This window comes from Melanerpes formicivorus, unplaced genomic scaffold (assembly GCF_026170545.1).
Source record: "Melanerpes formicivorus ecotype bairdi unplaced genomic scaffold, bMelFor1.0.p_v2 SCAF_1, whole genome shotgun sequence".
In the NCBI taxonomy this organism is placed as follows: Eukaryota; Metazoa; Chordata; class Aves; order Piciformes; family Picidae; genus Melanerpes; species Melanerpes formicivorus.
The window spans coordinates 51499605-51509020 of NW_027142353.1; the positions used below are offsets into that span (position 1 = coordinate 51499605).

At 41.4% G+C, this 9416-nt stretch overlaps 1 protein-coding gene and 1 long non-coding RNA gene across 4 annotated transcripts in view; one reads left to right on the forward strand and one right to left on the reverse strand.

The window, feature by feature from the left end:
• The window catches only part of PDS5B (PDS5 cohesin associated factor B), a 115672-nt gene extending 115486 nt beyond the window's left edge, over positions 1–186 (reverse strand). For 2 of the 3 annotated variants that reach the window (XM_068143030.1, XM_068143020.1), the window contains exon 1: positions 69–183. The gene's annotated coding sequence lies outside the window, so the exon portion shown is untranslated. Of the gene's footprint in view, positions 1–68 lie in introns of all 3 variants that reach the window. The other variant, XM_068143038.1, reaches the window with a different exon arrangement.
• A 1966-nt stretch (positions 187–2152) lies between these two features.
• LOC137443400 (uncharacterized) lies at positions 2153–3110 on the forward strand. The gene is made up of 3 exons (XR_010987874.1): positions 2153–2259; positions 2542–2687; positions 2804–3110. It is a non-coding gene; the product is annotated as an uncharacterized lncRNA (long non-coding RNA).
• The last annotated feature ends 6306 nt before the right edge of the window (positions 3111–9416 follow it).

A 9416-nucleotide genomic window follows, 5' to 3' on the forward strand; every position in this document is an offset into this window, starting at 1 on the left:
CATAGAGAAGGGAAAATGGAGCGGGGACGGGGTGGGGGTAACCGCGACCAAGGTACCGAGCTCCTTACCCCGCTGCAGCCTCCTCTCCTCGCTGGTCCCAGGCGGGTCCGCTCCGCGCTGCCGCTGCTCCGGGCTCGGAGAGGAGCTGCCGCCGTAGCCGCAGCCAATCGCCTCTAACCCCCTCCCCTTCCGCAGCTCGCCCCGGTCCCCCTGTCGGCTTCAAAATGGCGCCAACTTGTCTCCGGCTGCTCCAATGGAACCGCCGGTGGAAGAGAGCGGGACCAGAGCGGGACAGCAGCGCCCCCTGCCGGCCTTCGCGGCCGCCACAGCGCGGGCACCGGCCGAAGCTGCTAGCCGCAGGGCTCGCCGCCAGCGCTCGTTGCAACGGCGGCCGGCGCCCCGGCCGCCCCGCGACCCCTGCCCTCTGCGCCGCCGCGGCGGGAGCCGCCGGGCACCTCTGGCAGCCGATGAAGTGGGTGGGAGGTGTTCAAAGTCGCGACCCCTCCTCACGCGTGCTCGCCCCGTGGGGCCCAGCCCAGTCCTTGCTTCTCAGCCGGGAGAAACCTGCAACTGAAACTGCCCCCGTCGGAAGACCACCAGTAGCGGCACGGCACCAAACGAATCCTTGCCAAAAGCGAGGAACTGGTTGTAGGAACGCAGCCGCGCGACGTCCAGGCTGGCAAAACACCTCGCTTCAGCAGCCCTGCCCGCCTGAACGACAGCACCTGAGAGAAAACCAGAGACCATGCGGGGCAAATGAGCAAACGGCGCGGATCGAGAGAGGACCGCGTAGTCACTTGACACATGGACCACGGTGGATGTTCTGCTCATGTCTGCTACGCACGTCTCTGAAATACACATTTCCCCCAAACAACACAAATTACTAAAATATTGTTGTAAACCAATAAGGAATAAAGTTGCTTAACTGTGGAGAAAGAGAGGGAAAAGGAACAGAAACTGTTCATTAAACCCTTCAGGCTTGCTTCAGTGGTTGCAAGTTTCAGGGACACCTTTACAGGAAAAGGCAAACAAAAAAAGTGATGTAATTTGTTAATGCTGCACATAAAATACCACATATATGAATGACACAACATGGACAAAAGCATTTCAAGTAATATGACTTTAAAAAACATAAATTGTACTAAGCAGATCTGAAATAAACTCAGGGCTTTGTAAAAGACTTAAATAGTATGTCACCCATGATATTATAACTAGTACTTTAAATCTTTTAAGTTCCCTCCCACTTGCTGAACTTGCTAACACCTTGTAAACAGCTTGCTTTCAAGTCTTAAACGAAGTTAAATAGCCTTACCTTCTACAGGCTACATTAGTCCTACCAGGCTAAATTGCTAGAGCTATTACATAAAAATCACTTTTCAAACTCCAAAACTCCTCTTGGGTGAATTAGGGTTTTCCGTTCTTCCTGAAAACAAAAGTACCTCTCCAGGTGCAGAAAAGAGAGGAATACTTTGTCTGACAAGTTGATATTACTTATTATTGGGAAGGATACTGCACTTACAGTCAAGGATGTAAGTTTGTTGGTTTTTTGTGTTTGGCTTTTTTTTAATGATGGCTGAACAATTTCCTCTCAATCCCCTCGCTGCCATCTATCCAAGTTTACCAATAAATAAAATCTGGGGTTAAGGAATACATCTTTTTCCTACGGAGCACTTGGACGTGTGCAGGGCAGGATAATTACAAATCAGCAGAAAAGTACTTATTCACAAAACTGTTGAAATTACAAAACCAAGTGTGTCCCTGAACATAACGAGAGTGCTCGCATACTTTGCATGCAAATATTTCTCTCCGTTTTACTAATGGAGCAGATTACAGCAGCACGTAACGCCTTCAGCGCCTGTCCGGGCGCCCGCTGCGGTGAACGCTTCCAGAAGCAGAACAAGGTGCTGTGTAACGGAAGCCTCCCCCAAGTTACGCTCTGCCCTTCACTTTGCGCCTGCACTGAGACTCATTAAAATTTCAGAGATCGTTATTTCTGAGGTAATTCTTAACTTCTCCCGTTCCCATCCTCTCTCGGTTTCACCACGGGGGCGACACGGAGACCCGCAGCCCGGTGCTCTCTACAGGCGCCGTGGTACGTGGCGGGTGCTCAGCTGCCGGAGCTCCGCCGCAGTAGCGTGCGCGGCCCTCAGGAGGGAGCCCGTCCAACACCGCTGCTCCCGCCGGCCGGGCCCGCTCGCGAACTTTCACCCCGCCGGCCCCGGCCGTTATTCCGCGGCCGGTTCACGCCGAGGGTGGCAGGTAAGAAGCGGCCCGCGGGGCCGGCTCCCGCCCAGCACGGGTTGGTGGCGGCTGTTGTGTGGCCGCGTCGCGAGGAGGAGGCGCTGCCAGACCGAGTGCCTCAGGCGGCAGGAGGCAGCGTGGAGCTGCCGTTCCTGAACGCCAGCGAAGTCTATAACCGGCAAGCCGCGTTCAAATTCCCTCCTTACACACTCCTTTGGTGGCCCAGATAGACGTATTGCTTGGGAGTTACCTCCGAAAAATAATCTGCAAAGTGTTTACGAACGATAACTCTGCCTACAGGAGCGAGTAACAAATACCTAGACCTCTTCGATGCACTCCTGAGACAATCCGTGAAGTCTGAACACATGCTGGCCATGTTCCCGAGGGAGAGGCCGAGCCCTCCCCCACAGGCAATGTCTCATCTCACAGGGCACTGGTGACTGACTGTAAGTAGATTTAGTAGATTTGCCACCTCCTGAAAGTGCAGGTAAAAGTAAGGATAAATGTATGTTACATATGTAACATATTTGCACAAAATAAGTATTTTGTTTATGACATACAGAGAAAGTGCCTCAAAACTTCAAAGACCAGATCTTTTACGTGGAACGCACGTTCATACCGGCATTCAAGCAACAGTGATTAACATCCCAGTCAAAGAACATCCTACACAGCAGTATTCTTCCTCCAGTTTTCTGTTTGTAAAAACATTGTGTGAAAATACCGGACTACAGTGACAAGGGCAAGCTTGTACCTTATCAATACACAGAATCTTGTCAACAATGAAAATACCCTTCTGAGTCAAACTGACAGTCTATCTAGCACTATGTGATAACCAGTAGTGGTACCACCATCAACGACATAGTCCTCACTGAGACCCATACCTTGCATTTTGATGGTCCCTGCACTTTCCCCAAATGCAGGGAACTCAAATGTGTAATTTGAGCTGTAGTTTTCCTCTGTATTTAAAAAAAAGTTAAGGAGGTACTACTTTCTGTTATTTAACATACACTACCAGCACCTACAGTTGCTGTAATAAGGATACTATGTCTGGTTTGTACACACCTGTCTCTTCCTTTTAGAACCCATTTATGAATCTGGTGTCAACCAGCTTGTGTAATCCCTTTTTGAACCTGCTGACACTGCATTTTCTAGCCTACTTAGGCAACAGTTTATAGAAGCCCACTTCCCATTATGTAAAGAACCCTGTTTCCAAATTCACCCTAAACAGGGCCTTCTTGATTTGCTGCATTTGATCATATGCCTCTCAGTCTTCTCACAATCAGAACCCAAACACTTTCAGTTCCTACTTTGTTAGACTGCTAATCTCTTCCCTTTGATCATTTTAGTTATCTTTCTCAATACTTTGAGTTTGTTACTTCCTTGGAGACCAGAACTCCACTCTGTGCCACTAAGATTTCCCACAGAGCAGCAAACTGTTTTTTGTCTCAGGCTCAGTACTCTTCTTGACAATGCCTCATATCTCTGCTGTTTAGTGGGTTTTTTTTGGTTGCTGCTTCATTTTGAGCCAAAGATTTCAGAGAGCTGACAACAGTGACTTCAAGATTTCATTAATTTAAACTTCCAGGACTGACAGGTAACTCTATGCTTTACCTCATGTTGATCTACTTCAAAGCCTATCTGCCGTCTTTTTACATCTTTTTCACCTACTCCATTTTGTGAGGCCTTCTGGAGTTCTTTCCACCAGTGCAGCATTTGATTACCCAGAAGAGTTTAATACCATCCAAGTATTCAGTATTCACCCCCTTTCCAAGTCACTGATGAAGATCAAAGATTGTTGTATGAAGCAACATTAGTAAACCCAACTATTTCTGGAGGAGAGCATTGCTGGCTTTTCCCTGGAAAGTGAGCAGTGACATAGATTTTCAAATCACCTCAGCATCCCACTGTGGGATGAAGAGAAGTTGGAAGGAAAATGGGTCCTAGAATCACTCAGTGATGTATACCTCAATAAGCTCTACTGATTCACTACAGCAAAATGTTAAAAGTGCTCAACAAAGTCCTAGAGAACAAGGGAAGGAATAGATTGGAGGGAGCAAAAAACTTTTTTTTTCTTTATTCCCAGGAGAACCAAGTATTTTAGCTCTAACCATATTACAAAACTCTGTCCTGGCAAGCAAGCTAAGTCAGATTGCAGGAGAGTGAACTCGTGCAAGGAAGAAGGGGGGGACTACACAGCGCTACACCTGCATTTGAAAGCAGTAAGTTGCGAATTGTCTTCTCAACTTCTCCACATATTGATTAGCATTAGGAGACTCAGGAGTAACTGTTGAGCAAATCCCTCCAGAAAGTCATCACCAGAGTCTGATGAAGGACCAGCATAAAAGAATTTGAAGGGAAGTCAGTTGACTTTGGGGTGTTTTTTTATTTTGAATGCAGACGACAAGGTACATTTCTAATATGAGTTACCCAAGAGTAATCAAACCCACTTACCTGAATCCCAAAGCAGCTTTTGTTTCCTTTTATAAATGGTTTGGGCAAAATCAAGGCAGAACAGCAAAGTAAACATTGAAAGTTTACAAAAGAGTGCCTTTTTTTTTTTTTTTTTCCAACCAGAGTTACCTAAATTCTATACTATAGGAGATTTGTAAAAAGCATACCTTTTTATCCCCAGAGTAGGTATAACCACTTTTCCTTTATATTTGTTTCTTTTATGACACTTGAATAATTGTACCTAACATACTTACCAAAAAAAACAATTAAAATTAAATACATGTCATTTATATACTGAGCCCTTCACAATGAAAGGGCTTTTTTGCCAGGTAGGAGGGAGAGGTAGTGGCTCTACATACCTTCAACTTGCAGGTGTAGTGATTTACCTCAGAGAAAGAAAAGAAATAGTTCATTAACATTGGCTCTTCAACTAAATGGCTGACATTATCAACATGAGTTAACTTCGCAACTAATTTTAGTACCTCATACATCTGCAAGGAAGCCACATGGAAATAGTGACTTAAGATGACTGGAATTTTTAGACTCTTACTGTCTCTGTTTCCAGCAATGTCTCATTCTAAACAAAAATCAAACAGCTGAAAAAGTGATTATCAGAAGCTACTGGCTTTAATACATGTGCTACATTAATTCTAAAGTTTAATAAGTATCACTTTCATCTTAGTGGCTAACAAATCTGATTCTACCAAAATCCCCTATCTGCATCTGTCTTGTGGTTGTTTTCTAATAAAAAGACAAGAATCATCAGATACTATATGATATTTCACCCCAAAAAAATTACTAGAGATGATATTATATTATTTTCAGGGTGAGGACTGGAGGAAGCTTTTCACTCCACCTACTCACCTGCTCTGTTCGTTTAACAGTTAACAGCTACAGTGGGACATTAGTAAGATTAAATGGCATATTAAGGAGTAAACCTTTTGATTAAACAAAAACTATTACCCCCTCTCAAAACGTGCGGTCTCAAGTCAGCTATAGATTTATCTTTCACTGTGATCTTTCCTCTTCAGACAGGATCCTAAAGAGGACAGTGCCATTGGAGACATTTATGGAGAGAGAACATAAAACGTTTAATGGTAGTCACAGGAGTGAAAAACATCGTTTAGGTTGTTAATATTCTGAAACAGAATCTGTTTCTTTACTGCAGTCAGGAAATGATGGTGCTTCATTTCACTAACAGACAGTGCATCTTTTACACCCTAAACAAGTCTAGCTAGCCATCTTGCTGAGTGACAGGAATAAGTTAGAGTATTAATACACAAACCTTTAAGGCATCTAATAACAGTTTGCAGCTGACTTGTTTTGTTGTTGGTTGCTTTTGACTGTTGTTTTGTTTTGTTTTTCATTCTAGCATGGTTTAACAGCCATTTTGCTGCTCAGGGTCAGAGAAAAATCTTACTGCTGATCGCTGAGTACTCCAGCTATTTGCAGTGTATGCCTACAACTTAACAGGAATATAACCTCTATCATCCAGCATCTAATAAGCCACAGCAGTTGGAGGTGGGGGGAAAGAGTTCTTCCCCTTCTTCCCCTATTGCCTTCCTGACAGGTAAAACAGTAGAGAATTAGTATTTGGAGAGTCTGTACCAGCAGTCTTTCTTTCCCTGATGATTAGCACAGTTTATCAGTGAATTAAATTAGTTTCTCCTCTGAGTTACCTTTAATTGATTCAAATGCTTTCCATCCTTAATTGAGATATAGGATACAAGGGTGGGAGAAGGAAAGTACATATTCTCAATATTCTCAATCCATGCTGTTAGTATGAGAAAATGGGGAAAATATATAAGAAATTTTTACTATAAGTTGTGTCTGAAAGATAAGCATCCCAGTTGTTCAACTATTCAAATAAAAGTAATTTCAGGTAACAATTACATAATTAAGAGGAACAAGTAATCTACAAAACAGTGACCACTGCCATAACTAAGCATGTTGCACTAAACTTCCGTAGTATTTCATCACCTCTCTTCCTCACACTTAAACAATGATTACTGTATTAAGCATTAAATACTTAAACATATTCTGCCATGTCAAATGCTGGGTATTTTTCAGCTGCTCTATCCAAAGCTCTTTTCCTTCCACCCACATTTTTTCTTTTTATCATTCCACTGTCTGCCCTCTATTTAAAGCTACTTATTTTAATGTCCCATTGAATTTGTCTAGTGAAGGCATTATACAGTCTCCTCCATTTTAATGTAAATTTGAGCTGCTATTTAAATATTCCTGGAGACTAAGCAGTGCCTAGACCTTCACCTTGAGTCTCTTCCCAGAAATTCCCCATACTCTACTTTGAAACATAAATTGTTCAGAATCATGTTTTCTTGGTCTCCTTTCCCCTAGTATTTGACAACCTATAAGCTCAGCTTTGCTGTATGCCAGCAGTTGCAATATTTTCTAAAGCTTAAAACAAAGGTTAAATTTTACAGCTCTTTTAGCTTTGTTTTGCTGTAGTGCTTGAGATCTAACTTACAGAACAGCTGCTTTATTTAAAAAAAACAAACAAACAAACAAACAAAATCATACATATTTCAGCCAAAAAACATTAAATGTAGATTTCTAGAATTTCCAAAACAAAATTAATGAGGTATTCATAAAAGGCTTTGTCCTATACTGGTTGGAAATAAAATTAGTATTTAAATTAACAACTACTTATATCCTAATAAAAAGTAATACTAGTCTCTCTTTGGCTTAAATATCACTTACTAGAATCTATTATATGTATCAAAAAATATTCTTATGTCCTATACCCAGCAGGCCAACGGGGATATTTCTGGTAAAAAACCCAGGACTTTATGAAAACTCTATTATAGAACTCCCAAGTTAATTCTCAAGTTTAAATTTGAGAACCTGTTATTGATTTTTTCCTCATTTAAACTTTGATCTTACCTTTACGTAGCAGGACACCTCTTGTCCATTTTATACCTCAGAAAATGATTTGGAAAACAATATTCCTAGTTCCTTGGGTAAACTAACTCAATGTTCACAGCATTTTACTTTAGACATAGTTTATTTATATTCAAAGAATTATGCAAGACTATTTCCTGTATTTCCTAAATCATCTTGACACCTCACTTTTTCTAACAAGATTTAGTGAAGTACAGAGTGGAAAGACAAACTAAGACCCAAGGTGATTATTCTTTAAAAAGAGGCATGATTAAATATAATTATATAACTAGTCCTCTTGAACTCACTTATTAAAGTGTCAGTGGAAGAACAGTGTTGTAAGAAGAAAGCGTACTCTGGCTATGTCAAGCCTGATGAGATCAAAGCACAAGATCTAAATGCTTGAGCTATCATTTTGTATTAACCCTTAATTGCAAAAGCCAATTTCAAGTGGTACTTTATCTTGATTATTTTCCTTGTTACTGCAGATTAAGTGTCACAATTCTGTCTTCCTTTATTTCTGTCTGATCTTTTCTATTAAAAGGCAGAACACAAGCATTTCTTGTTTTGCCAACATTTAATATTCTGGCCAGCTACCTTCTTCACATTGAGTTTTTGGAAAGACTTATCTAAAATGCTTGTAGAAGCAAATTTAAGGGAAATTGTTCCTTGAAGGAAATAATAATGTTTTTTTATTGAAAATACACAGTGCTTCCCCCTTTATGAGATAGGAAATGGCAGTTTGAGAAATCTGAAGAATGTTCTTCTTCCTGCTGCCATTATAGCATACCTAAATCTGATTTACATACATTCTCTGCATACTGCCTCTCGATCTCAGAATTTAGAAACTGAATAGATTTTTTCTGCAGCTTTCCCTCAGTAAATAGATACCACAGTGATGCTATGTTACAGACTTGCAGATGAAGGCAGCACATTAGACTTTTTCAGGAAAGAGGAAAGTGGTAAGAACCAGAAGGGAGAAAACACCCTGAATCAAATGGAAAGGGAGAGAAGGAGGAAAAAACATGACATTTGCAGTAAGTGATAAGGAACTATGGATTGTCAAGCAATAATGGCAACCATGCAAGAAGCAAGATATTAGAAAGGAACAGCAAAGGCCAGGAAGAGACCAGCAGTCACAGTGAATAGAAAGAGTAGAGCAACATGGCAGGTAGGGTCATGTTAGCTGGTAACCATTAGGGAGAGATGACATAGTTAAACTGATCAAACAGCTGAATGCTACTGAAAGGGGCGATACCAGTCCCTGTCTGCTATATTTGTCCTTAGGATTACAGAATCAATACTATTACAATTAGGAAAGCTCAAAAAAGTCAAGAATCTTGGTTGCAAAGTATTTTTAATATTAAAATATTACTATTGCAACAGTTAAGGACTACCTTTATTATTTAATCTAATATAATGTCATTTTTAAACCAATAAAAGAATAATGTAATGGTAGTGTTTTGTATTTCCAGAAATACTTGGGTTAGAAATATCCCACCAACCTGAAATAATACTCTGCTTTGTGTATCTTCTGTCTCTACATTTTTCTTGGTAGCAAAGGCCAGTTACTTATGACGTTTCCTATTTTCCTTCCTGAAAGAACTCCTTATAGCAGAAATCAGCAGTTTCTTCTGAATTTTTCTTCAAAAGAACTAAGTTTTCTCTTTGAGGGTTCAAAATATGTCTGAAAATGCAGGCCCCAAAGATACAAGGCCATGTCTAAACACAGAACTGCTACTGTCTTCCAGAATTCACACACTGCTTTTCCAGTCTGAGACAGAATGATAAGGTTATGCCATCCTCATTCCTCAGTAGAAACT